General features: G+C 41.0%; 1 long non-coding RNA gene across 2 annotated transcripts; it reads left to right on the forward strand.

Moving 5' to 3' along the window:
• Positions 1–241: 241 nt before the first annotated feature.
• LOC118543411 (uncharacterized) lies at positions 242–5,237 on the forward strand. Of its 2 annotated transcripts, none has more exons than XR_013445287.1 (4): positions 242–281; positions 2,940–3,223; positions 3,856–4,353; positions 5,031–5,237. It is a non-coding gene; the product is annotated as an uncharacterized LOC118543411 (long non-coding RNA). The 2 variants fall into 2 exon arrangements; XR_013445286.1 differs by having other exon boundaries at positions 2,940–3,193.
• The last annotated feature ends 21,141 nt before the right edge of the window (positions 5,238–26,378 follow it).

The raw sequence follows: 26,378 nt of genomic DNA on the forward strand, positions 1-26,378 counted from the left end.
GGGGATCCGCCTCTGAGAAACGGGGGTCACAGACCTCTGTAAGGCGGTGGTGGGTCCGAGGGGTTCCTCCGACACGGGAGCGCCCGGGGCTGTGCCTGGCGCCCAGGAAGTGATACAAGTCATGAGCAGTTTACGTTCTCACGGTTCAGTTTTCACAGTAGTGGGAGTCACTGCATCGCCCTTGCTGTGTTACCGCCTGAGTTAGTGTCAGTTCCTGGAGCGAATAGGTCTGCGGCTGTTCGCCGGGGACTGTTCTGAACCTAGGAACAGGATTGAACTAGGTGCATTTAGTGGTTTTTTGTTTTAATGTGTTGTTTAACATGATTATTTTACAATTTACCTTCTTTAAGACTTAATTTGCTTTTAGTCAGGTGTAGTTGTCCAGAGGAGCATAAACTTAGTTTTAACTCAGCTCAAAAGCCTAAATTACGTTTCGAGTTTCAGTTTAAGTCTTTCTCAGAACTCTTTCCTGACAGTTCCCCTAGATGCAGACACTGTGATGAGTATGAAATTCTATGAATGAGGTTTATTTTACTCTTGATAATCTGTACAAAAGCAGAATTGTTAGAGCATATTTGAAACGTTTTTCAGCGATAATAGACTCACTCTTGAAGGGTATAGGCAAGTTCACCTGTGTGGTGTGATTACTTTGTTCAGCTTTAGAATGCAAGTCCCATCCAGAAACCTACACATTTTAATTGAATTGTTTGGTTTTTTTCTTTCTCAAAAAGAGCAACAACAAAAAAATCCATTTTGTGAGTATTGTTTCAGTTACTCTCCAACTGCGTTTATCAGATAGGTGTTATTATGCCCACTTTACAGACGAGGAGTCTAAAACCAGGCCAGTTTGGTAGCTTGATCATAGTTAAACGTCTCATAAATGGCACATTCTGGGATTCAGACCCGTAGTCTGACTCAGATTCTGACTGAATAGCGCTGTTTCTGAATTAGGGATTAGTTTGTCTATTAACCCTGCTTAATGGTAAATATTCTCTCTATATTTCAAGTACATTCAGAGTTAATGCCGTAACTCTAGTCAGAAGGCCCGCTTAGAGTATCTCCACCAGAGCAGGTAGAGGTTTGCTCTTCTCTAGAATTTTTGCTCTAGAGTGTGTCTTACCTGTCTGCTCTTGTAAGGGAAGGGACATTTTCCTATTTAACACATGGGAGCATTGTATAATCTTTGAGGGGCCAGAAGCATTCAGAGAAAAAATCTAGTATTTTTTTATTGAAACCATTTGTATTTGCATTTTTGTGTGGATATTGCTGTAGTCTTAAAGGTTGAGGGACTTGATGTCTTTGCAAGTCTGTTTTTGTGTAATCGTTTTAAAAAGCTTTAGATTTCTTTTTCATTGCTGTGTAGCTTATAGCAAGCAGTCTCCTGACATGCCATGACAATTTTTAAAACTTTCTTTAAGTAATAGGCACTTGTGGCCTTGTGTTTATGTCTTTGCTAGTGAGGAATTGTTTCTCCAGTCTTTGGAACACCTCACCTAGCTCAGGGTGAAATCTGGATATGTGTTCATACAATCACCTTCATCTGAGGCCTTAATCAGGGCAACTCATCAAAATCTTCATGGGAGCCTTTATAGGTTATACATGTCTAAATCCTACCTTCTTAGTCTGATTCAGTACCTTTACTGAGGGACCCAAACCCCTTGCATTATTTTGATAAGGATTTGGGGTTGAGGAACAATGGTGTAATTTGTGCAGGGAATTTGCCTCATGCTCTTTCTTGCTAATCATGTGACTTTGAATCCATGCTTAATTTTGCAGGTCATGTAATTATTAACAAGCTATTTGGCCCACGAGAGATCACTGGAGTAGGACCTAAGATTGCTTATGAATGTATAAGCTTATTACCAAAGGAGCTAGTGGGAAAATACCCTGAAGGAGAGAGAGAGCGGTAGTAAATTTGGGCTTGAAAGTGGATGTCCGTATCCTACGGTGGTGTTCTGGTGGTCCCCCTACACTGTTAGCCAGTCAGGCCTCTGCAGAAGTTACTGCCCAAGGGCATGTAGGACCTATAGCAGTTTCATGTTCTCCATTGAGCTATTTGTCTTTAGACTTCTGTGTTGTACTGTTTCAGACTTTTCCGGCTACCACAGCTAGCAGAAGCTTGTGTACCACAAAATGACCTGTGGGCTGCTAAATCACCCAGGGGACTTCAAAACTTAGCCCATCAAAAGCTCCTGCAACATAGAGGCCAGGAGAAAAATGTCTCAGAGAGGAGGACAGTGGTCAGCTGGGTTGAATGCTGTCAAGACACCAGATTGGACACCTTGAAGGCACTGCTGACCTTGGGAAGGCCAGTTTTAGCTGAGGAGGGGTAAACGTCAGAGGGTTTGAGGAGAAGGTGAATCATAACAAAAAGCTTTTCAGAGTACTTTGCTAAGAGGTGCCAGGTTAAAATAAAATCCATTTCTTCATTGCGTACAAAATGGCAGGCACTGTTAAGATGTTGTAGGATACAAGGATACACATGATATGTGCCCTACCCTCAGGGAGGAAGGTCACAAAAATACTTAGGACAGCGTGTTTTAAAGGGGCTCTTCACCCTGTCTTGTCAGTTAAATGAGTTAAGACATGTAAAACCACTAAGAAAAGGGCCATGCATTGGGGCACCTGGGTGTCTCAGTCAGTGAAGCATCTGACTCTTGATTTTGGCCCAGGTTATGATCTCAGGGTCGTGAGATTGAGCCCCATGTTGGGTTCCATGAACAGCACAGAGTCTGCTTGAGATTCTCTTCCTTTCCCTCTGCCCCGCCTCCCACTGCTCACCCTCTCTCTGTCTCTAAAAAAAAAAAGGGGGGGGGCAGGCACATAGTCCCCAGTGTGTCTATTAAGTCCCCAACATTTACATAGCACATATGCTGTATTAAACATAATTTAACTCATTAAATCTTTACCTTAGTGACTAGTATTACTCCCATTTACAGGTGAAGACACTGAGGCGCAGAGGCTGTTGTGCCGAAGGTCTCTGGGCTCCTCAGTGGCCCAGCCAGTACGTCGGTGCGGTCTGGTTTCAGTTAGTGCAGCAGGACCCGGAGCAGCCACCTCCCGTTTCCCTGTGAGAGAGTGTGTGCTGTGTGCAAATGTCATCACTGACGGCTTTTCCAAGCCACGGATCAAGCTGAGAGCTAAAGCCAGGCAATATTCCAAGCCTAGGGGCAAGAGTGAAAAAGCATTAAAGGTGTAAAAAAGCTTGATACTTTGAAGATGAGTAAGTCCCCAGTGTGCTTGAAAGATGAGAGAAGGGAATGGGAGCCAGAGAGGAGCTGACAGGTGAACACTATCCAGGCTGGAAAGTCCTTTGACTCCTCCTGAAGAAATGAGGTTTCACCCTGGGGCCAATAAGTAGGACCTTTTTTGAAAAGACTTTAAGTATGGGCAGGACTTGATCAGATTTGCATTTTATTTTATTTTATTTTTTTTTAAAGATTTTATTTATTTATTTGACAGAGAGAGACACAGCGAGAGAGGGAACACAAGCAGGGGGAGTGGGAGAGGGAGAAGTGGGGTTCCCACTGAGCAGGGAGCCCGATGCGGGGCCCGATCCCAGGACCCTGGGATCATGACCCGAGCCGAAGGCAGCCGCTTAACGACTGAGCCACCCAGGCGCCCCAGATTTGCATTTTAGAACCTTCTCTGCAGGCCTAAGGGTATGGGGGAGGAGGAGTGGAGAGAGCAGGTAGGAAATGGTCCATTTCCTGAAGAAGAAGGTCTGGAAAGAACTCTAGTGGTGATCTTGGAGTCAGAGCAAGAGAGAGAGTTTAGTGAATTAAGGAGGATTTGGTAAAAGATTTGTTGTAAAAATCCTTGCATCCTCAAATATTCCTTTGTTTTCTTCTCTAGAGATGATAAATAGCCAAGGATCTAAATGATGGATAGTCAGAGCTGGAAAACTAGGAGCATTGAAAATGCTGACTACTTAAAGCAAAGGGAATCAGGCCTAATCTTCAGGACATGAGGTCAGAAAACCAAAAATTAAAGGAAGAAAAGAGGACTTTTTGGCTCAAAACTCTGAAACCCCATTTTACTGAAGCTAAGACTTTGTCTTGTATGTATTTGTCTGGAGACAGGGTTGGTCAACACTGAATGACAAAAAAGAAACCCTGATCTGACATGACATGGTCTCTGTCTGCCAAGTCCATTCCTGCGCCCCCCTGCCCCCCAAACTGTCACGTTGCTTGCAGGCCCCTGAGCCAAGAAGCAGAATTCACTACTCCCTCAGCACCTGCCCAGGGTTGCATGTACATCCTGGAGGACTTGGCAGAGTTCTTAACCAATCCACAGGGAATCTGTATATGTGTAAAAGCTTCCTGATACAATGTAGTTACCAGCATTGACTGGGTAGGTACTTAACTCTTGTGAACTGACACTACCAAAATTTTTTTTTTTTTTTTTTTTTGACAGAGAGAGAGAGACAGCGAGAGAGGGAACATAAGCAGGGGGAGTGGGAGAGGGAAAAGCAGGCTCCCTGCAGAGCAGGGAACCCGATGCGGGGCTCGATCCCAGGACCGTGGGATCATGACCCGAGCCGAAGGCAGACGCTTAACGACTGAGCCACCCAGGCGCCCCCCAAAATTATTTTAGTAACTTAAAAATAATTTAGAATTCTTAGGAGGAGTCCCCTTTATAATATATTGAATTTTTGGATTACTGCATTTAAATGCACATGTACGGCATAGTAGATTGTATTTTAATATAACTTTTTCTTTTTTTTCCCTTAATTTTAAAGACTTCATTTATTTGAGAGAGAGCGCGTGAGAGAGAGAGCACTAGCAGGGGGGAGGGCAGAGGCAGAGTAAGAAGCAGACAACCTGCTGAGCGGGGAGCCTCATTCAGGACTAGATCCCAGGACCCTGGGATCATGACCTGAGCCAAAGGCAGACACTTAACCGACCGAGCCACCCAGGCGCCCTTAATATAACTTTTTCAAACAATTATTATCAAAGCTATGTTTCTGATAATATTTTATTTATTTATTTTTATTTTTTATTTATTTAAAGATTTTATTTATTTGACAGAGAGAGAGAGCACAAGCAGGGGAAGTGGCAGGCAGCGGAGCATGGAGCCCGATGTGGGGCTCGATCCCAGGACCCTGAGATCATGACCTGAGCCAACACAGATGCTTAACCGACTGAGCCACCCAGGCGCCCCTCTGATAATATTTTAAAGTGCTTATAAAGTTCATGTTTTATGAGGCTGGAAATATAAAGTATATTTTGAAATTTCGTTGTGATTTTTCTTTTAATATTCACTTTTAACATTGACTTTGGTTGATGAAACTGACATTGTCAAATTTCACACTATTTTAGGGCAGGTATGAAACAATGCACATATGCTTGGTAATAAATGGATTTTCTCATATTGATTCTCATATTCTCATATTGATTACTTAAAACACAAGAGCAATAGAGTCCATGTGGAAAAGCAGTGAGTGAGGAGGCTGGGGATGTGGGTTAGTGTTGATCAGGAATGTCCTCTCATCAGCCTTTTGAATGATTTTATTCTAATTCTAAGGATGAATTCTAAATTCTAATTCTGATGTCAGTATGTTACTGAAGGGTATAAAGTGAGAGCAGTGATGTTACATGATCTGTAGGGCTGTTAATCAAAGAAAGATGTTAGTTACTACTTGAACCATGGAGAGTGATGCAGGTTGGAGGACAGAGGGAGAAAGGGACAGATTTTTGAGATAATTCGTTATTTCTATCAGGATATCTAATTTAAAAATCTGGAATTCAAGCTCCACATTGGATTCCATGCTGGGCGTGGAGCCTACTTAAACAAATAAACAAAACAAACGAAAAATCCAATCCTTTGGTGGGAGGGCCAGTAAAGAAAAATTGGCGTAGCTGTTTGCTAGACACAAATAGCAGGCCGGACATACTTTGTCAGAATCATAAATATCGTCTCCAAATATCCATATGGCTTCTTTCCTTATTAAATTTCCGGTCAGATTTCACTGTATCGGAGAAGACTCCCTGTGAACACCAGCGATGGAGATGTTGGTGGCTCATGGGACATCCATGCACTCCCCTCAGGTTCTCAGGCCTCTTGCGGTGGGAGGGACCTCGACACTAGTCCGGCCAATTGGAGGTGAAAACTTAAGGGCCACACGTAACCCTCCAGGTGGTGTCCCCCACTGCAGCAGCTGTGGAGAGACCATGGCGACATCCCATCGCAGAGGGTACGGCCTCCATTTTATCTGTGTCCCTGAACGACTCAGGAGAGCAGAGCCCGCGGCTGACCTGTGGTGGCCAGATAGTGTGAATAAGAAATAAACTTTGGTCCTGCTAAGCCACTGAGCCTCAGGAGTTAATCTGTGTTGTACTCATTACCACCTGACGCCTGTTCTCCAGTCTTCCTGCATCACCTCCCCCCACCCCCATACCCACACAGGATCCCAGCGGCTCTGAGCTCCAGGCCAGGTCAAAATCAATGTCGCAGGAATACCGCAGCTACTCCTCTTTGCAATTTAATACTTGTGATTTAATGCAAGGAAATACTGCACCAAGTTTTATCTGTGTTTTGACAATTCTCATTTGGGGTGAGTTTATACTTTTGAAAACGGCTTTGTATGTTTTAAGATGATGGACATAAAGTATTATTTAGCAGAAATGTCTTTGTTAACATCCTTGCGTTTGTGGCAAGTATGTAGCAACATGTATGAAAAGTAGCACAGGGAGGTCCTTGGCCAGATGTAATCTGCATCACACTGACCTCTGAGGACTCTAAGGGAGGTTCCCGCAGAGATGTGAAAATGGCATTTCTCTTTCTGCTTAGAGCTGTTCCAGGGGTTACTTAATCCACCCCCTATCTTTGGCCCTCCCCTAACCCTGGCAGTTACCTCTAGTCCCTTCTACGAGGACTTTCAGAATAAGAGATGTATGTATACCGGATGCATGGGAAGGAACTGAAGGCCAAGTTAACAGTCATTTTAAGTTGAAAATGTCCAAGGAAACAATATTAAATGATAATTGAGCACTTACATTTTTATAGCTTCCAGTGGCCATCTCAACAGCATCGTATTTAAGATTTTGTGGATGGCCTTGGTCTAAGGTTCATGGGTCTTTTTTTTTTTTACTTTCAAAACAGTTTTTTTTTTTTTAATTTTATTATGTTATGTTATTCACCAAACAATACATCATTAGTTTTTGACGTGGTGATCCACGATCCATTGTTTTCGTATAACACCCAGTGCTCCATGCAGTATGTGCCCTCCTTAATACCCATCACCGGGCTAACCAATCCCCCCTCCCCCCTCCCCTCTAGAACCCTGTTTGTCTCTCAGAGTCCATATTCTGTCATAGTTCATCACTCCCTCCAATTCCCCCCCCCATTTTTCCCTTCCATCTCCTAATGTCCTCCATGCTATTCCTTATGTTCCACAAATAAGTGAAGCCATATGATAATTGACTTTCTCTGCTTGACTTATTTCACTTAACATAATCTCCAGTCCCATCCATGTTGATGTAGAAGTTGGGTATTCGTCCTTTTTGATGGCTGAGTAATATTCCATCGTATATATGGACCCCATCTTCTTTATCCATTCATCTGTTGAAGGGCATCTCGGCTCTTTCCATAGTTTGGCTATTGTGGACATTGCTGCTATGAACATTGGGGTGCATATGGCCCTTCTTTTCACTACATCTGTGTCTTTGGGGTAAATACCCAGAAGTGCAATTGCTGGGTCATAGGGTAGCTCTATTTTTAAATTTTTGAGGCACCTCCACACTGTTTTCTAAAGTGGCTATACCAACTTGCATTCCCACCAACAGTGTAAGAGGGTTCCCCTTTCTCCACAACCTCTCCAACATTTGTTGTTTCTTTCCCTGTCCATTTTTGCCATTCTAACTGGTGTAAGGTGGTATCTCAATGTGGTTTTGATTTGGATTTCCCTGATGGCTAATGATGATGAACATTTTTTCATGTGTCTGTTAAATCAATTCCAGATTTTCAGCCATATTTATTTAATGCTAGCATTATCCAAATACTGTCTTTGACATCCCATAGATTTTCATGGCTAGAGGATTTGATGGGTTTTCTCATAATAGGAAATATTTTAAAAGAATTTGTCAGAGCAAGACGATGTTAAAGTAGATGAGTTTATGTCTGACCAATCTATCTTCAGCACTGCAACAGTGTGATCTCATTAGTATGATCAGTGGCAAAGCCAGAGAAGAAAAGGCCCAGCTCAGATTCTGGAAAGGGGTGCAGCTGCTGATGTTTGCCTGGTCTACACAGTTCATCAGGGCTCCTGATGAAGGGAGCTAAAACACTGTGCCAAATGTTTATGTGGAAAACTCACCAAAACAGCCCCTGATGTCGGGAACTGATCTGGAGTTCATAGTTAGACCTCAGTGTTGTTACAAGCTAGTCTGATGTGCAAGTCTAGACTGTGGTGTTCTCCCAGTGGACATGGACGACCACAGAGAGAATCAACAAGGTCACTGGGTGATGTGAACCACCAAACACTGCTCTCACTCACTGAAAGGGTGCCAAGGGCTCTGCCATTTACAGCTTTTCTTCACACTAGTGTATCCTCCCTATAGGTAGGATTTGTTGAGATACCCAATTATAGAATCAACCCAGCTTTGTGACATCTTCCAATCTAGGGCAAACTCCACTTCCTTAAATGTCCCACCAAATGCCCTAACCAAAGCTCCAATCCTCTAGTAAGTTCTTTCTTACTGGGAGATTCCCATAACTCCCTGTGATGTGCATTCTGCCTCATTACATGGAGTAATAAATTCTACCTGTTTACATCATGTGTATTTCTGGTGGGCTTTGGCTAAAGGACGTTGACAGTGTATATTATCTACTGAAACTTTTTTATTATTATGTTCAATTAGCCAACGTACAATACATCATTAGTTTTTGATGTAATGTTCAACGATTCATTAGTTGCATATAACACCCAGTGCTCATTACATCACGTTATCTACTGAATCTTTACAGCAGTCCTGTGATTAGTTATTATTCTTATTCTCCAGATAAGGAATCTTAAGCTCAGAAAGCTTAAGTATCTTGATCAAGTTCGTGTGGATAGTAAATGAAATAGCCAGGCTTCAAAGTTAGATCTGCTGTGCTCCTAAACCTATGGTCTTTAAAACATAAGATTTTAAAATCATTATAATATATAGTATTTTATAAATGCAAAATATTAAGTGCTACATATATGTAAATTATGGCACATAATAAAATGAGCACCCATGAGGTCACTACCCAACTTCAGAACAGGGAGGACCATTAGATCTATCACTGTGGCCATTTTGAGGCTCTTTCTTGTCCCATCCTCCTCTTTGATCCCCCACAGGAAACCAGTAACCTGAGTATTATGTTTATCATTATCTTCCCTCTTTTCTTTCTTTCTTAATTTTGAAGGCTTTTAAGATTTATGGAAAAGTTGCAGGTACAACAGAAAGAAGTTTCTTCTGAATCATTTGAGAATTTTACCAACCTGATGCCCCATTAGTGTGTATTTCCGACAAACAAGAACACTCTCCTGCCTAACTGCAATGCGACCATCCAAATCATGAAATTACTGTTGACGCCTTACTACCTTCTCATCCTCAATCTCCATTCAATCTTTATAAATTGTTCCAGTAAAGCCCTTTATAGTGAAAGGGATCAGTTCAGAACCTTACATTGCCCTTGGTTGTCATGGCTCTTTAGTCTCCTTTGGTCTAGAGTATTTCCATGATATTTCCTTGACTTTCATGAGGATGGTTTTGAAGATTGCAGACCAGTTATTTTGTAGACCTTTGCTCAAGTTCATTTGGATGTTCTCTGAGATTAAGTTCAAGTTATGTGTCTTTGATGGGAATGTCACAAAATAATTTCTGTATCTTGTTGCATTCTATCAGGTAGCAAACAATTTCAATTTGTTCCAGTACCGATAATGTTCACTTTGAACACTTGATTAAGGTGGAGGGCAAGTGAACAGGCTTCTCCACTGTAAAGTTACTTGTTTTCCTTGGTAATGAGGGAATGTTTTGTGGTGAAGTTCTCTGAAACTATGCATGTATCACCAAGATTCTTTTGGCCCTTCTTTGCTTTGGGGCCCAGGATGTTCCAAACTCATCTTGTACTGGTTTCCTACCCCTGCCTAGGTACTAGCCATTTCTCCAGGGAACCCCAGTTTCTTTTGGGAGAGAATGATATTCTAAACCAGGATCTACTGCTGGGCTGTCACTGTTCCAAGATGATCACACTGAACAGAGCTAGGCATATAAAATATCCTTCCTCATGATGTTCAGGTTTTGACATCCCAAACCCATCTATGTCCACTTCCCCCTTGGGTCCCGGCATCCCGTGCCAGCTGATTATGCACTTGAACATACTCCTGTCTACTCAACCCTTGATACTTCTCATGAGGCTGACCCTTCCCGTGTGGACATCTCTCTACCTACCTAGGGCTTTGATACACCAAACCAAGCTTCTTGTCAAGGACAGTGTTCTCACCCTACTTGGGCTCTGTCTCCCTGTAGCAGGCGTGAATGCTTTCCAAGCAAGGACTCCTCACACAGGTTCCCCTGCAAGTTCATGTTCCTCTCCTCAAGATTCTTCCATGCTGTTGGCTGTAATAGTTATTTACTTCATTTGTACTGCTATATGTATTCCAAGGTGGTAATATGTCCAAATTTAAGCACCTTTTCAATATTATGATAGGAAAATCTTATTTTTGTTTTTTTAAGAGTATCTTGGCTATTCTTGGGTCTTTGAATTCAATATAATTATATCTTGAATTCTCTTGTCAAGTGTCTCAAGAAACACTTTTGGGATTTTGATTGTTATTGTATTGAATCAATGAATCAATTTTTGGGGAATGGAATCTTTATCATTTTATAGCTTTCTGTCCTTGAACAGGTTGTAGCTCTCCATTTATATAGGGTTTTAGTGTCTCCCAGTAAAGTTTTCTCTTTTCTTCATATGGGTTTTGTACATCTTTTGTTAATTTATTTTTAGATTTAAAATCTCTCCCATTTTTTTTTTTAATTGTGTCTTTTGTGGGGCGCCTGGGTGGATCAGTTGGTTAAGCATCCAGCTCTTGATTTCAGTTCAGGTCCTGGTCTCAGGGTGTGAGATCGAGCCCTCATGCAGACTCCATGCTCAGCGGGGAGTCTGCTTCTTTCTCTCTCCCTCTCCCTCTGCCCCTCCTCCCGCTCATGGGCTTGCTCTCTCTCACTCTCAAATAAATAAATAAATCTTTTAAAATTGTGTCTTTTGAAAAGTCACGTTTTCTAAACCATAATTACTGGTATATATAAGTATGATTGATTTTTCTGAATTAATCTTGTATATGTAGCAAACTTGCTCATCAATTCTAAAACTTCATCTATAGATTATTTAGGCTTAACCCATAGAAAAATATTGTATGTAAATGTGAGTTATATTTCTGGCTTACCAATATTCATATACATTATATTTCTCTAATTTGTTTGTAATGTTACAGCATGTGTATAGCTCTAGTAACAATGGATGTAAATGGTAATGGTAGGTATGCATATCTTACTTCTGATTTGAAATGTTTCTAATGTTATACCATCAAGAATGATGTTTGCAATAAATGCTTGATAGGTTTTATCGGGTCAGTAGATGCTAATCAATTCCTGGACTTCCAGAATTATGTATCTTAGCCATTCATGAACAAGTATAAATTGCTATTTTTCAATCTGTTGAAATAATCTTGTTTTTTCTCCTTTAAATCAGTTCATGTGGAAATGACATTTATAGATATTTCTAGTTATAAATTTGCATTCCAAGGAAAAAAATCAGTTTAGTCCTTTTTTTTTTTTTTTTTTTTTTGGTAATAGGTTCTAGGTCTTATTTTGATAAGTTTTGTACTGAATGTTTACATCTTTATTCAAGAATGAGATTGACCTGTATTTTTTTTTTCCTCATACTGTTCTTGCCTAGTATCAAGTTTATTGCCTAGTATATGAGCTGATTCAGGGAGTGCAACCTGTTATTTAAATTTTTAGAAGAGTTTGCATGATATTTGAATGATCTATTCTTTGAAATTTTGGTAGGACTCACTATAAAACTATCTCTGCCTGGAATGATTTTATTTATGGAAATACTTGGAACGACTGATCTGGTTTTGTTTTGTTTTTTCTTTTGTTTTTAATGGTTACATAGCCATTCGGGCTTTCTGTTTCTTTTTGAGTTAGTTTTGGTATGTAATTGTGTGGAAAAGTTACCACAGCAGGCCTGAGATTGCTATCCTAACAAAGAAAGGCTTGCTTACAAGATTGATCCTTGGCTGGCATCTGAAACACAGATGTAGGAAGGGTTTCCATGATTCCACAAACTGTTTAGAGTGGTTCATTGTGCCTAAGCTTTTGTAGAAGCTGTGGTTTCAGTTGCACCCCTGCCCTCCTTCGGGGAGTCTGAAATTTTGGTACATGCTAGGCAGAGTGCTAAGGGGACCAGCACCATTGCAAACCTTGGGTGCAGGGTCTCTCCTGAGCTGGTCTGGTGGGCAACACTCTACTCGTGTTGTCACAGCTTGTTCCTAGAGGAATGAACCGGGTCCTGGGAGAGGATTTGGAAGCTTGCATCCGGCTGCCTCCCGACTTAACCGGCCTCTTCCTTCTGCTGACTCTGCTGAAATAAATCCTAGCCAGGATATGGCTGTATGCTGAGTCCTGTGGGTCCTTCTAGCAAATGCTCAACCCTGAGGGGGGTCTTGGGACCCCCACAACAGTAATATCTTCCTAGAAACTTTTCCATTTATAGTTTCTCATTTACTGTCGTATGAGTGTTCATAGCACTCATATGTGATCTTTTTAATTCCTCTTTTATATATAAATGTTGTTCCTTTTGTACTAAATATTTCATATTTAAAATTATTTATTTGGGCTTTTTGTTTTGTTTTGTTTTGTTTCCTAATTAGTCTACAACAGTTTGTTCATTTCTTCAGTTTCTTTAAAGAAATTTCTTTGGGCTTCATTGGTCCTCTCTGTGGTGTCTTTGTCTCCTGTTTCATTGCTTTTTGCTCATATTTTCCATTTTCTTCCTTTTCTTCGGCCTTATTCTTCTGTTTTCTTTTTTTATCTAGCTTAAAGATTTAATGCTTAACTTATTAATTGTCAGACTTTTCCAACATGAGGCATACATTTGCCTCTAAGTGCTTATTTTAGTGTTTTTCCCCAGTTCTGATTTGTGATATTTTTATTATTGTTGAGTTATTAAAGTTTGCATTACTCTTTCTTCCTGGACCCAGTAAACATTTAGAAGCATATGTTTTAGTGTCTACCTCTTTGAGATATTTTTTGTATATTTTATGTTATTAACCTCTGATTTGATTTACAAAAATTTTAGAGAATATAATGTATATAATACCAGTTCTCTGAAATTTTCTGTAATCTAGTTTATTGTCAATCTTTTTTTTTTAGGTTTCAAGTGTTTTTATGAATATTCACTATTAGTCAGGGGACAGTTCTGTATGTACCTATTAAGTCAAATATTAATTACATTTTTGAAATCTGTAGTTTGTCTCATCTTTGGACTACTTAATCTATAAGTGATTAAAATACATGTTCTGTTTCCCACTGTAATAGTGTATTTTTTTTTTAAATCTCTGTAGTTTGTCTGAGCCCAGAACTTTATCTCCCGAGAGCATCACTGATCCCGGATTGGCCCTCAGGGAAACACTGAATTTAGCATTTGTTCACACACACCCCCCCACATACACACTCTTCAAAAGTTTAGGCTCACTTTTCCTCTTTCCTTTCCTGAAAGAAAGTGGGAGTGGTTGTGACAGGGAACTTGCTTTTACTTATGGCAAATTAGTGTGGGGGATTGAATTTTGGGTCCCAATTCTTTGCTCTGGAGAACGGCCTCACAATAGGCAGGGTGCCCTTCCACACTCCTTGCCTTTGGGCTGGGCCATGTGACTTGCTTTGGTCAAGAGGCAAGTAGTAGCTCTGATACAATGGGGGTTGGATGACGCTGTGTGGTCACGCTTGTCCTCTTGAGCTCCGGTGAGCCTCCACGAGAAGAGTATACTCCCTAGGCAGCCATTGCCCCTTCGGCCTGGACCCCAGGATGAGAGTCCTATCACAGAGCCGTTGCTGTGAGCAGAAGCTGGTCCAAGGAAGATGAGAGATATATGCAGTAAAGTTGACCCTTACCTCAGCCTGGATCTTAGAGCCCAGAACCGGGAGTCCAGGCTGCCCTGGCCAAGGGGAAATAAATTCATGGATCCATGAACATGAGAATAGAGAATTGTTTTCAGCCACTGAAATTGGGATGATTTGTTAAATACTGCAATTGTGCACATACCTGGCTAATACACCCAGTAAATCATTAAAAATGTATTTTATCTAGGGTGTAGATATTTTAGCAAGGAAGGACACTTCATAGTATCTGCTAGAAACAGAAAAAAAAAAAAAAAACAACTTTCTATTACCTGATCCTGCTTCCTGCAATGATGTATGCTCCTTCATTAGTATAACAAAAGGTTAGCCAGAAAGCTTTAACCTACACATCAAATGATATAATAAACTGCTTATTAATAATTTATGTAATTACATATGCAGAAAATTGCAAATAACACAGAACATGGGTGCAGTATGTTTCTGGTATTGACCACCAACCAGCGCAGCCTGACCAGGTGTTGGATGCTGTCTTTGATCTTAACAACAATCACCTCAGGTGCTTCAAAAGACCCGGATTCTCACGACAGAGTGAATTGTGATTAGTATGGGTCAGTTTTAGCACTTCAGCTATGCCGATGAGTGATTTAGAAGTGGATGTTTGACCCAGTTCTTGCCTATGACGTAGTAACTATCATTTGCTGAACATTTATCATGTACCAGGCACTGTGTTAAAGACATTTCATGGATTAACTCTTCTCCAAAGCAACTCTTTGAGATTGGCAATAATCTTATCCCACTGCCCTGGGTTATAATGGCAGAGTAAATGGCAGAGATTGGATATAAATCTAGTTTAATTTCAGGGACTGCACTAGTAACCGTGACTTTTTCCATTCATTCATTTACTCAAGCAACAGGCACACCCATGAAGACGCTGCCTGCCACGCACATGCATCGGAAAGAGAGGAGAGATTAAGAACACAAAGTCCCCATCTTCCTGCAAATGTACGTTTTAGTCAGAGAGAAAAACATGTGTTAACAAGTAAACAGCTTATGTGTATAATATAAAAATGGATGAGAGAGAGAGAGTCTGGGGATGATGAGTTTGGAGTTTATTTTAAATAGGATTGTCAGGAAAGACTTGTCTGAGCAGATGCCCTTTGAGCGAAGATTGGAGTCCGAGAGTGAGTCTTGTCAAGACCTTAGGCAGAGTGTTCTAGAGATACTCTGCTGTACTGTGTGCTCCTAGCATCAGGCGATATTCACAATTACGGAGACTTTTGAACGCTGCATCTACCATTGCTCTATACTCTGATATATACTCTATACTCCATATTCTCTATCATTTTTGCTGCCCCTGGCTATTGCACACCATTCTCTTCAAGCGCACTGCCAATTCCAGGGCATCTGTGATGGCCGGATGCTGGTTTGCCCGCTGCCAGAGCTCCTGGAAAAATTCGTCTTCCTGCCTGAGGCATGATTTGAACACTCTCTGCTTTTTATTCGGAGTATGAAACCGATGCCAGAAAGAAAATGCGCATCCACACAAATGTTGCTTAAAATTCTAGGCCCTCCGTGAAACAGTTTTTGTGAATTATCTCCCTCCGTCCTCACAAACACCCTATGATGCATCTAGAATGAAAACTCTTTGAGATTTGGCTATTTCTTCTCACCATCAGACAGGACCCCAGCCAGGTAGCAGTGACTAAAAGGCATCTCCTCTCTTTGGCTTTTTTTCTTTCGGCGTTCATGCCTGCGCCGTGGATCTCAGGGATGGCTGGCGTGTCTGTTAAGGATGTATTTTAGACTGATGGGAGCCAGACACGCTTAGGAAAGATTTTGGTTTGGGAGGACAGTATTTTGGCGGAATCAGTACTTACCCGCACCACTCTTAGGGTAGACAGAGGGAAACAGCCCCGAAGGATCAGTGTATTGAGGATGCCAAACTTACATGGAGCACGGTGGTATCAGGAGGGAGGCCTGGGCAAACACAGCTTTCCAGGTCTTTCTATGGAACATGAGGCGCAGGAAAAGGCATCCTTCCCAGGAAATCCGCCTTGTTGGTGCTGGTGTGTTCCGGAGGGCTACATCCAGGGACAAAATATCAGCGTTTTGTTTTCATGTGGATTATCTTCCGAGCAAACATTTCTTCTTCTTCTTTTTTTTTAATTTCCTTAAGGCCAGATCATTTTCTTCAAATTTCTTTAATTTTCGCCAGTTATGGTCTTATTCAGCTTTGTGACAGCTCAGCTTGTTTTCATTCTAAAAAAAAAAAAAAAAATGTCTTTTTTAAAAATATTTCTTTCTTACCCATGTTTGCATTTTAGGGGGATATTTTTTATCATCACGACCATCCTTACTATCATGTTTAAGTGGACCCATAGACATAGAACTGGCCCACCTCATAAACTAGTGTCTTTTTTTATCCAAAGTTGCAAGAATGGGCTTGTCGTCCTCTCTGCTGACTTCGTAGAGATGTTTGAGCCAACAATAAATTCATTTAGGGCAGGTAGGTATGGATGTGCAGTCACAGAATCTTCTTATCCAGTAAATTGCCACATTTAAGTTAAAGACTCAATTCCATTCCCTTTACCTAAGCGACCTTAATAACTCAGTGTCATGGCAAATGATAGAGGCATTGATAGTGATTAAGTTTAAGATTTGGGTAACTTTAAAACAACTTAATTCAGTTTGATGCAGTGGTAAGAGAGAGCCCCACACTTGGAATCCCACGACCTATATTCGAATCCTGGCTCGTAAATGCTCACACTTTTCTGCGACCTTGGACAGGACTGCTTTTTCAACTCTGCAGGTTTCAACGTTCTCGCTTGGGAAATGAATCCCTAGCCTTTCTTCCAGCACCACTAACTCAATGGCCAGCTTTTCCTCAAGATGTTGCTGCCTCACTCAGTGACTCAAGAGTTCTGTTACCATCACACCCACCTCCTTCCACAAATCATTCGAGGACATCTTTGAAAGGTATGTGAAACCAATATCATGGGTCGTCTTCAGGGAAAGGAACATGAAGACTGAGAGGCAAGAGTAGAAGAAATTTTTCACTGCACCCCACAAACCTTATCAATCTCATCCTTATAAATTTATTACCTATTATGGCAAATAAATAGGAAGCAAAATTATAAATAGGGAAAGTAACCTGAGAAGGGGTAAATAAAACCACCTCTGTCGTGTTCTCTTCTATGGTTACAGTGACTGAAAAAAAAAACACTTTATCAAAGCCCTAAAGGTAGAAAAAAATCATTAGAATTTTCTTTTTTTTCCTTTACTACTCTCCAGTAGGAAGAAAGACTAATGAGTAACACAATAGCTACAGAAGGAAGACTAGAAACGTTGAATACTCCATATTGGGCCTCTCAGCATTGGAGACTTGCATTTATTCAATATTTATTTGATTTTTATATTATATTTCAGCTGAGAAGACTGATAACTCCACAGCTAACCTTTGGGATGCTCACATTCTCTGCACACACACCCAGCGAAGATACTCCACAAAATCTTCACTTCCTCGGCTGTTCCGGGAAGTTAACTGAGCTGCTACTCTGTGCCAGGCACTGTTCTACCCTCTGGTGGTAAAGACGTTAAAAACATTGATTTATTTGTACAAAGATACAAGGCAGAAAATGAGAGAACTTGTCTTCAGTTCTTGGGAAACAAAATCCAATTCAACACTAACTTTTTCTATTGCTTTGAGTGAATAGACACATTTTTAAGATTTTGTATGTTTTTGACAAATAGTCATGAATATTTTCAAAGCATTTTGGGGGAGAATGGTATTTGTGCACTGCTCAGTGGAATTAACAGATGGTAGTATAGAGTGCATGCTATCTATTCTGCTCATTACTCATTCTGGCACCTAAGCATGGAAACATTTTGTTTTGTTAAGGCCAAATTAATCTGTGCTGATATGCATAGAAGTGAATACATAAGAATCATATTTTAAAATGCACTTTAATTCTGGAAAAAATATCTTTTGCTACATACTGCTAAACACATGTTAATGTAAATATAAATAGTACAAAAGGTACAATACATGAATTCTATTCCATGAAATGTTCTTAATTACCTATACTGAGATTTGAAATTCAAAAAAACAAAAAATTTTGTTATGACATATCAATTGAACTCCAGAGGTTTCCACCCAGACCCTCGGCAACCTCAGACGACCTCCTGCTGACTTCTGAAAGCCCCCACCCACCCCACCTTTGGGAGAGAAAAAAGTTTTGGCGTTCACTTCAGAACCAGACAAGATAAAGTGGACCTTTAGCTTTTCTTTTTTTTTTTTTTTAATTTTTTTTTTTTTAAAGATTTTATTTATTTATTTGAGACAGAGAGAATGAGAGAGAGAGAGCACATGAGAGGGGGGGAGGGTCAGAGGGAGAAGCAGGCTCCCTGCCGAGCAGGGAGCCCGATGCGGGACTCGATCCAGGGACTCCAGGATCATGACCTGAGCCGAAGGCAGTCGCTTAACCAACTGAGCCACCCAGGCGCCCGACCTTTAGCTTTTCAAGAGTAGACAATCATAGTTTTCCAATTTAGATAAGATTTTTAAGAGAATGATTTAAAAGTGGGTATTTAGTGAGAAAATTTTAATGAATGCTCACTCTTCTTTTTGACCTTGGCTACCGCCCCTGCCCAGCTGGAGATTCTCATTTTAATGAGGCAATATTGTATTTCCTAGCAGCAGGCCCTGCTTTGAAACAGTTCTGCTCTCTTCCAAAAGCTCAAAGCTGCTTTCATGCAAGTACTATTGATTAAGAAATTATTCTTTTAAATGAAGGGGGGAAGAAAAGTGCCATCAGGGGCTTAGCAGTGAGAAAGTTTAATTTTAAAAGAAAAAGTCCTCCCCACCCCTATTCTTCCTGGATGTCCTGACTTTTAAGGAATTTCCATTAACAGTAACCATTGTTCTATACTTTATTTCAAGTCACCATTTACTTTTTCTGAATCTGTAATTTGCATTTCATAAAGATAACAGGCAAAGGGCATTTCTGGCTTTCTGAATAATTAATCAAACTTTCCAGTGGTTCATTTCAAAAGGCCAGGAGGGAATAAGTACTCACAATAGAAACTGAAGAGCGGGCATGGAACTCACTGAGTTCTCTGTTATTCAGACACTTTCATGGATCACCTAAACTTGGAAGTTTATCTAACCTTGACCCTAACCCTAACTGAATTCTGCTCATGGTTTTGAGCTTGAATTATAGCTAGCTTCTCTATCTGCTTAACAGAAGAATGGTTTAAGTGTTCTTTTAAATGCTTTTTATAGTATAATATTTTATCGGTCATGTATAAATGGCTGGTTCCAAGAATGGCCCCAACAAAAATGGCATGAGACCATTTAGGTGCTACTTTACTCTGGTACTCTCCATTGTCATTATTTTTCGATTCTGGAAACAAGTAAATTATAGGCTATTTATTTTTGAAACTTCTACAAGAGCAAACCTTGTATGTTAAATAGGTTACATGTATAAAAAAATTTAATTCCAATTTAACTTTTAAACATCCTTGTAATATCTTTGTTGAAGTGTTCTCCCTACCCTGTCCTCAAGGTAAGGGCGATACAAATGAAAATTGAGAAGTTAAATTCTCCTTGTTGGAAATATGGAAAGGGACATCTCCCCTCTTTTCTTAGATCATTTACTTAAGAAAACATGGAACTGCTAGTCCTTTCTCTGTCTCTTTGAAATGTATGTAAATCTTTTTAAAAGCTGAATAAGTTTCTTAAGCAGCTTTCCCACCTGGGCTGTCATTCTCAAGGACTTGGGAGCCACCTCTTGGATTGCAATCATTTAGGAAGTTAGGTGCCTACCTCCCAGTTTCAGAGCTAGGGTAGGAACATAACTGGTGGACAACTGACCCCAAGTTACAAAACTGCCTCCTGTCCTAAAGAAATGAGAAATTTATTTTTCCTCTGGATAAAACCAATTAACTAACGTAGATGGTCACCCCCATTACCAAGTGTATTTAGGATGAACTATGTGTGACAAATAGTGCTGTCCATTTGAGGACTAGTTACTGTTTATCTTGAGAACAAGTATGTAATTGGTTGTATCTGCTTGGTGACGTAAACGGGTAAGATTCTTTCCTTGCAATCTCTTAGCAGATTGCCTGTAATGTACACCACATTCTGGTTTAATGCTAATTCAATAATAAAACTTTTTATTCTACGACCTTTATGGAGGGGGTTTTTGTATGGGTTGGGAGGAGATTTTGTGTTTCATTATGTTTTCCTGACATTAACAATAATACTCACCCCATGACTCTCGCCCTACCCCTCACATAAAATTACACAGTCACACAGAAATAGCCTGCGAGAGGGGCGCCTGGGTGACACAATTGATTAAGCATCTGTCTCTTGGTTTCAGCTCAGGTCCTGATCTCAGGGTTGTGAGATCAAGTCCCATGTTGGGCTCCAAGCTCAGCAGGGGAGTCTGCTTAAGATTCTCTCTCCCTCTCCCCCTCCCCTGCTTTCTCTCTCTAAAACAAATAAATAAATCTTTTTTAAGAAAGAAGGAAAGAAAAAAGAAAGGGGGGAGGGAGGGAGGAAGGAAGGAAAGAAAGAAAGGAGGAAAGAAAGAAATACCTTGCAACAAACATGGGAAATAAGGAAGGCAGGAGCTCCAGTACTGGGTCCCTATAATCCTGGAGTGATAACCTTTATTATCCCTCATGCTCATATGACAGGGATGAAGACAGTGACAATAAGGAAAATTGTGTATCCTACCTGGAAAATACGCACATGTGGCCATGACTTATCCTGATCTCTATTGGACACTGGTGGCAAGATTTGCTCTTTCTCTCCATTTCTGGAACACTAAAACGGAGCACAGCTACCCAGCACCACAAAGAATGAGTTAAATTCATGTGATTTTATGTACCTGGTTTTTTTTTTTAATTTGTTAACCTTTTTCTTCCATGCAACACAATATTCCCATTTGTCCTCAATGACAGTGATAGTAATAAAAAAGACAAAACAGAGAGGCTTAAGTGGTTTTTTTTTCCTCAATAGTTATTTTGGCAAATGTATCCCCTTTTCTGTTTCATGGGAAATCCCAACAGAAGTATTCTGTGTGCGCCTTGAGGATAAGGGTGATTACTGATCTTGGAGAGGAAATAACAATGTCCCCTGCTAGATAACCTGGGTGTGTTAGGGTGCGTCAGCCAGTGGATCTGTCTCACCGAGAATGGAAGGGGAAAAAAAATCCTACGAGTCATTATTTTAGGAAGTCTTGGAAAAGCAAGCACAGTCGTTAAGCCCAGTGAGAAACTATTTTCCTTTATTCTGTACCAAATAGATTTGTTTTCTTTCTGTTTCTTCTCACAGAGGTCAATAGTTTGATAGCTCCTCTTTTGGATCCAATTTTAAAGAACTTGTATCTGCTTTGAAACATTTTAAGTCAGGCTCAATTATTAAAGCAGATGCTAACCACTCTGAGACTGTCAGATGGAAACTACTTAAAGAAAAACTACTCACTCCATGGTGAGCCCCATTCTTCCAGAGATGGAAATTTCTGGAACATGTCTGGCACTAGCCACTAATGTGCACTATTAAAATACTAAATAAAAATCATCTGTTTCTCTTAGGTTTAAGTTTCACATATCATCAATTCACAGATGAGGGTTGTTCTGAGATGTGTAGTCAGCGAGGAAGAAATACTTTATCCAGAGAATCCAATTATCTATCATTTGGCTTTCAAAACACCAGGGTCATAATAAATCCTAGTGTACATACTATTAGAAGAAGAAGGCTGTTTGGAACTCTCCTACCTTTACAGAACCATCTGGTTCTGATTTTCCCATAGAATCTCAATAGAAAAAGTCTGAATGCTGTCTGAAATCTGAGTGACTCTGCACTCAGACTTCTGAGAGATATTATCAAGAGCTCCAGTGCCTTACGAATAATAGGAAAATGGTGACATGCCCGTTCCAGCTCAAAACTAACTTCTTGGCAATGTTGCATACAAATCTGTCCTTAATGAAGCCCTGATTTAGTGTTTTGATTTCACTTTGGAACAAATTTATCGGGGATTATTTCTGATAAAATGATGAGGTTTCGTTTAGACCCTGTGATAACAAGTTCACAATTAGTTTTGTTGCCAGGGTCTTGATTGTGTTCTGTTCTAAGGAAAAGATGGGAGAATAATGTTCTGATCTGATAGCCCTGTCTTTTTTTCTTCCAAGGGCCAGGGCTAGTGTGATGGAAACCCCATTATATTTGAAGAGCAACATGCCCCTGAATCAATAGTTGTGAAATCATTTGTCCGCTCCACAAGTCAGCTAGGAACATGGGTCCCATGTCCCGCACTCGTCCAGGGGGTGAGGATACAGAGATGGTGTATGGATTGATGACCTTGATCATCAGAAGCACAGAGAAGCCTAGTAGTGTGAGGGCCCAAAGGAAGGGTATGTGGGTCAGCTGCACAGGGTCAGGGAGAAAAAGCAGATGATGGGATAGAGAGCACTTGTCAAGCAGAGGCGAGCAGATGTGGAAAGGCAGGAGCAAGGCATTCCACAGAGAAGGAACTTGCCACATTCAGCAAACAGCAAGGAGGCCTCCTTTGAGGGAATGGGGGTTGCATGAGGGCTGGCGGTCAGTCAGAAGTAGACAAAGCCAGACCAGAAGAGCATGGCGTGACATTCAGACGCCCATGTCCAGATGATGGTCTGTTTCATAGACGTTTTGTGAATAAGCGTATTAACTTTAGTAATATGCCCTGTTTACAGTTGATGATGAAAGCGATAATATAATCTTTTAAGTTTTTAAGATACTATACGTGTATGGGGCGCCTGGGTGCCTCAGTCATTAAGCGTCTGCCTTCAGCTCAGGTCATGATCCCAGGGTCCTGGGATCGAGCCCCGCATCGGGCTTCCCGCTGAGCAGGGAGCCTGCTTCTCCCTCTCCCACTCCCCCCTGCTTGTGGTCCCTCCCTCCCTATGTCTCTGTCAAAAAAATAAATAAAATCTTTAAAAAATGATCCTATGTGTGTATACTACATACATATGTACAATTTAATCCTCACAGCTAATACTAGTGCAAAGTCAATATATATATACACATATATGCTCTAAGGATGTGCACTGAAATATTGTAAACACTAAACGAACATGAATTTCTTCTTTTTCCTTTTTGTTTAAATGAGATGTAAGAAATTTGCTTTTTGTATATTTGAGAAGACAATTAATTTTTTCTTTTGCCTTTTTGAAAAAGCATATTCTAAGCCTGAGTCATAATTGGGCAACGTCACTCATTTCGTCTGAGGTTCTTCTGATTCTCCTCAAGTCCACGTTCACAACCACTGCTTAATAGCACAACGAGCTACCCTTCAGTCACGTGACTCAGAGGAAGTCTTCCAGTCTGACTGTGCTTCCTGGCGACGCCAGGGCTTTTTCTGGGCAATGTCTGCTGGCCGACCCCACTCAGGTGTAGGAACAGGGACTGATGTCCAGCCCCCCAGCTGCCCACTTGAATGAGTTTGGGGGGGTTTTAATATAACATCTAAAGCAAGAGAGAAAGAGTAAAATAGTGTTTTACTTTTTTTCTGAATACGATGTTCTGGGAACAGAAATATTGCAATTTTGAGAGACCAGTTAGCAAATTTAATCTCAAACTCTACTATTTATCATTTTTGACCTGTAGAACCAAGTTTTTTTTTTTCTAAAAAAAGAAAAAAAAAAGGTGGAGTTCTTGAAATATAATTTACTTATGCCAAGACCTAAAAGAAAATTTCAAAGTCCTAGAAGCTAAGAGCTTATATATTGATTTATAGGATATTGGATCAATGGAATTCACAGTAAATTCACACGAGCTACAAAACCACGTTGTACTAAACAAGATTCATTTATCTCAATGTCATGTTTTAAAATTTTTCACCTCTTATCATTAGACTTCCCTTTAACGAATAGCCTGAAATGACTTAGAGACATAGAGGTTTGTGAATAATTAAAAAATAAAAATAAAAACCCCCATTCTTCCCAAAGCCTTATTATAACTACTTATTTCTGATTGTTTAAAATAGATCATCTTGGTCATGTCAACTCTGAGTAAATTCATTAATTCATTTCAAGAATTAAAAAAAAATCTGCAGGGCGCCTGGGTGGCTCAGTCGTTAAGCGTCTGCCTTCGGCTCAGGTCATGATCCCAGGGTCCTGGGATCGAGCCCCGCATCGGGCTCCCTGCTCCGTGGGAAGCCTGCTTCTCCCTCTCCCACTCCCCCTGCTTGTGTTCCCTCTCTGGCTTTCTCTCTGTCAAATAAATAAAATCTTTAAAAAAAAAAAATCTGCAGGACAATATAACTACTACTGAGCATATTGCTTATCATGCTTTTTAGAAATGGAAGAATAATGGGTTGATAAATAACCAGCCATTGATAAATGTGTGTTGGCTTTTTAAAAATGAGACTTTATTGGAGTAACTCTGCGAAATCAAGAAGGAGAAGAGGATTTTGATTGAGATGTCAGAAATTAAAGTATAATACTCATGTATTAATCCTATAAATGATCTCCCTTTCTCTTGGAAGTAATGGTGCAGAGGACACAGTCAATGATAATCCTTTACTGTTTCAGGGATAATCCTTTACAGCCTCCAGAGGCTGGAGGGCCAGTTCAGAGTCAAGTGTTAAAACAATGCATTTTGAATACTCTTCCATTGGGACTGTAACACTTAGGATGCAGTCAGCTGCAGGTAACATGGAACATAACAAACAGTGCCTTGATCCTAAGGATACATTGTTTACCTCACTGGAAGCTGAAGGCACGTGGTCCCTATGGTATTAATTCTTCCACCCTGGCAGGACTGTCACTGGTGGTCAGCGTCTCCAGGATTCTCTTCCCTGTCAGGGTTCCAAGATGGCTGTCACTGATGCTAAGCATCATTTCTCACAAGAACATGCGTGGCAGGAAGCAGCCTGGTTGGGCGGTAAGAGATTCTGCTCGTGACTAGGGTGGGATGTGAGGCTCCCTGGCCTCTGTGGTTGGAGGCCGGCCAGGCAGGAGGGAGCGGGAGAGCCTGGTGTCCGCCATTTCTACAATGTGTGTTACAGAGACCTCTGGAAGGAAGCATGCTCTGGAGAAGAGTGAGATACACCACGATGGTGTGAATGAAAATGGTAACTGGATTAGCAAAACTGTTCAGTTAAATATGTCTCATGATTTCCTTTTTCTGCCACTGCCCTGCCTCTAACAAGCATCTCTCCTCCTGTTGGTACCTCCTGATCCATCACCCTTAGAGTACACAATCCTTCTCCTGAAGGATGTTTGGTGATTTTGTCTGGCTCCAGTATTTCCTGGTTTCCTTTAATGCTTGTGGAAGAAACCCTGATATAGTATGTATGAGGTCTCAATGTAATAAGGCACTGCATCTCTATCCACCTACCTAGCTCGGCATGCCCAGGGAAAGCTGCTGGACGCTCAGCTCCAGGTGTGCACATGATACTGCAAAAGTCTACCAAAATAACTCAAGAGCAAAGATTATCAAATACCTTAAATGTCCTCCCATGTCTACAAGATTAAATGGAATCTTCTTTTCTGGCACTGACATTCTTTTCCACACTTTGGCTCCAATACGCAATTTCAGCCTTACCTCCCAACATGCTCCAGGCCACTTGGTCTCACCATCCCCTTCCTATCACCTGTCATTGTCCATCTGTTCCTTTGTCTTGGTTCCTGGAATAATATCCACCATGACTATGGAAAAATCCTTCCCATCGCAACTGGGAAACTGCCATTTTTCTATGTCCAACATGCATTTCCATTTTTCAGAGAATAATATCCTAATTCTGGTTTTGGGAATGCTCAGCTATTTGCCATTTGGGTGATGAGCGATCATGGTGAGGCTACTACCCTGGCAACAGGTGGTGTGGGGCCCAAGGCAGACTTGGGGATTCTCCCAGGTGTCTGTTCAGCAGGTGGCACCAGGGACAAACCATGTTCCCCACGGAGGTGAATCATCCCAATGGCAGTGCCCCGACGTGATGCTACCGATTTCCCTTTCACTGCTGACGACTGAGCCCAGCTGCTGGCCACCTCCCGGCTGCCTCACCCACTTCCATACCTCACCTTCTGCTTGTCAGATTTGTTAGCCAGAGGAGGTTTTCATTTCATGCAAACAAGGGCTCTGATCCCTTACCTCACAGGCCGAGTCCTAGGTCACTTCTTGGAGTGACTCCCTTACTCTTCTGGACAGACATGCCTGTGTTCCTGCTCTGCACAGTTTTTCTTCATGAGGCTACTTTTGCTTCCTCGTTGTGGTGC

This window comes from Halichoerus grypus, chromosome 2, assembly GCF_964656455.1.
Source record: "Halichoerus grypus chromosome 2, mHalGry1.hap1.1, whole genome shotgun sequence".
Taxonomy (NCBI): domain Eukaryota; kingdom Metazoa; phylum Chordata; class Mammalia; order Carnivora; family Phocidae; genus Halichoerus; species Halichoerus grypus.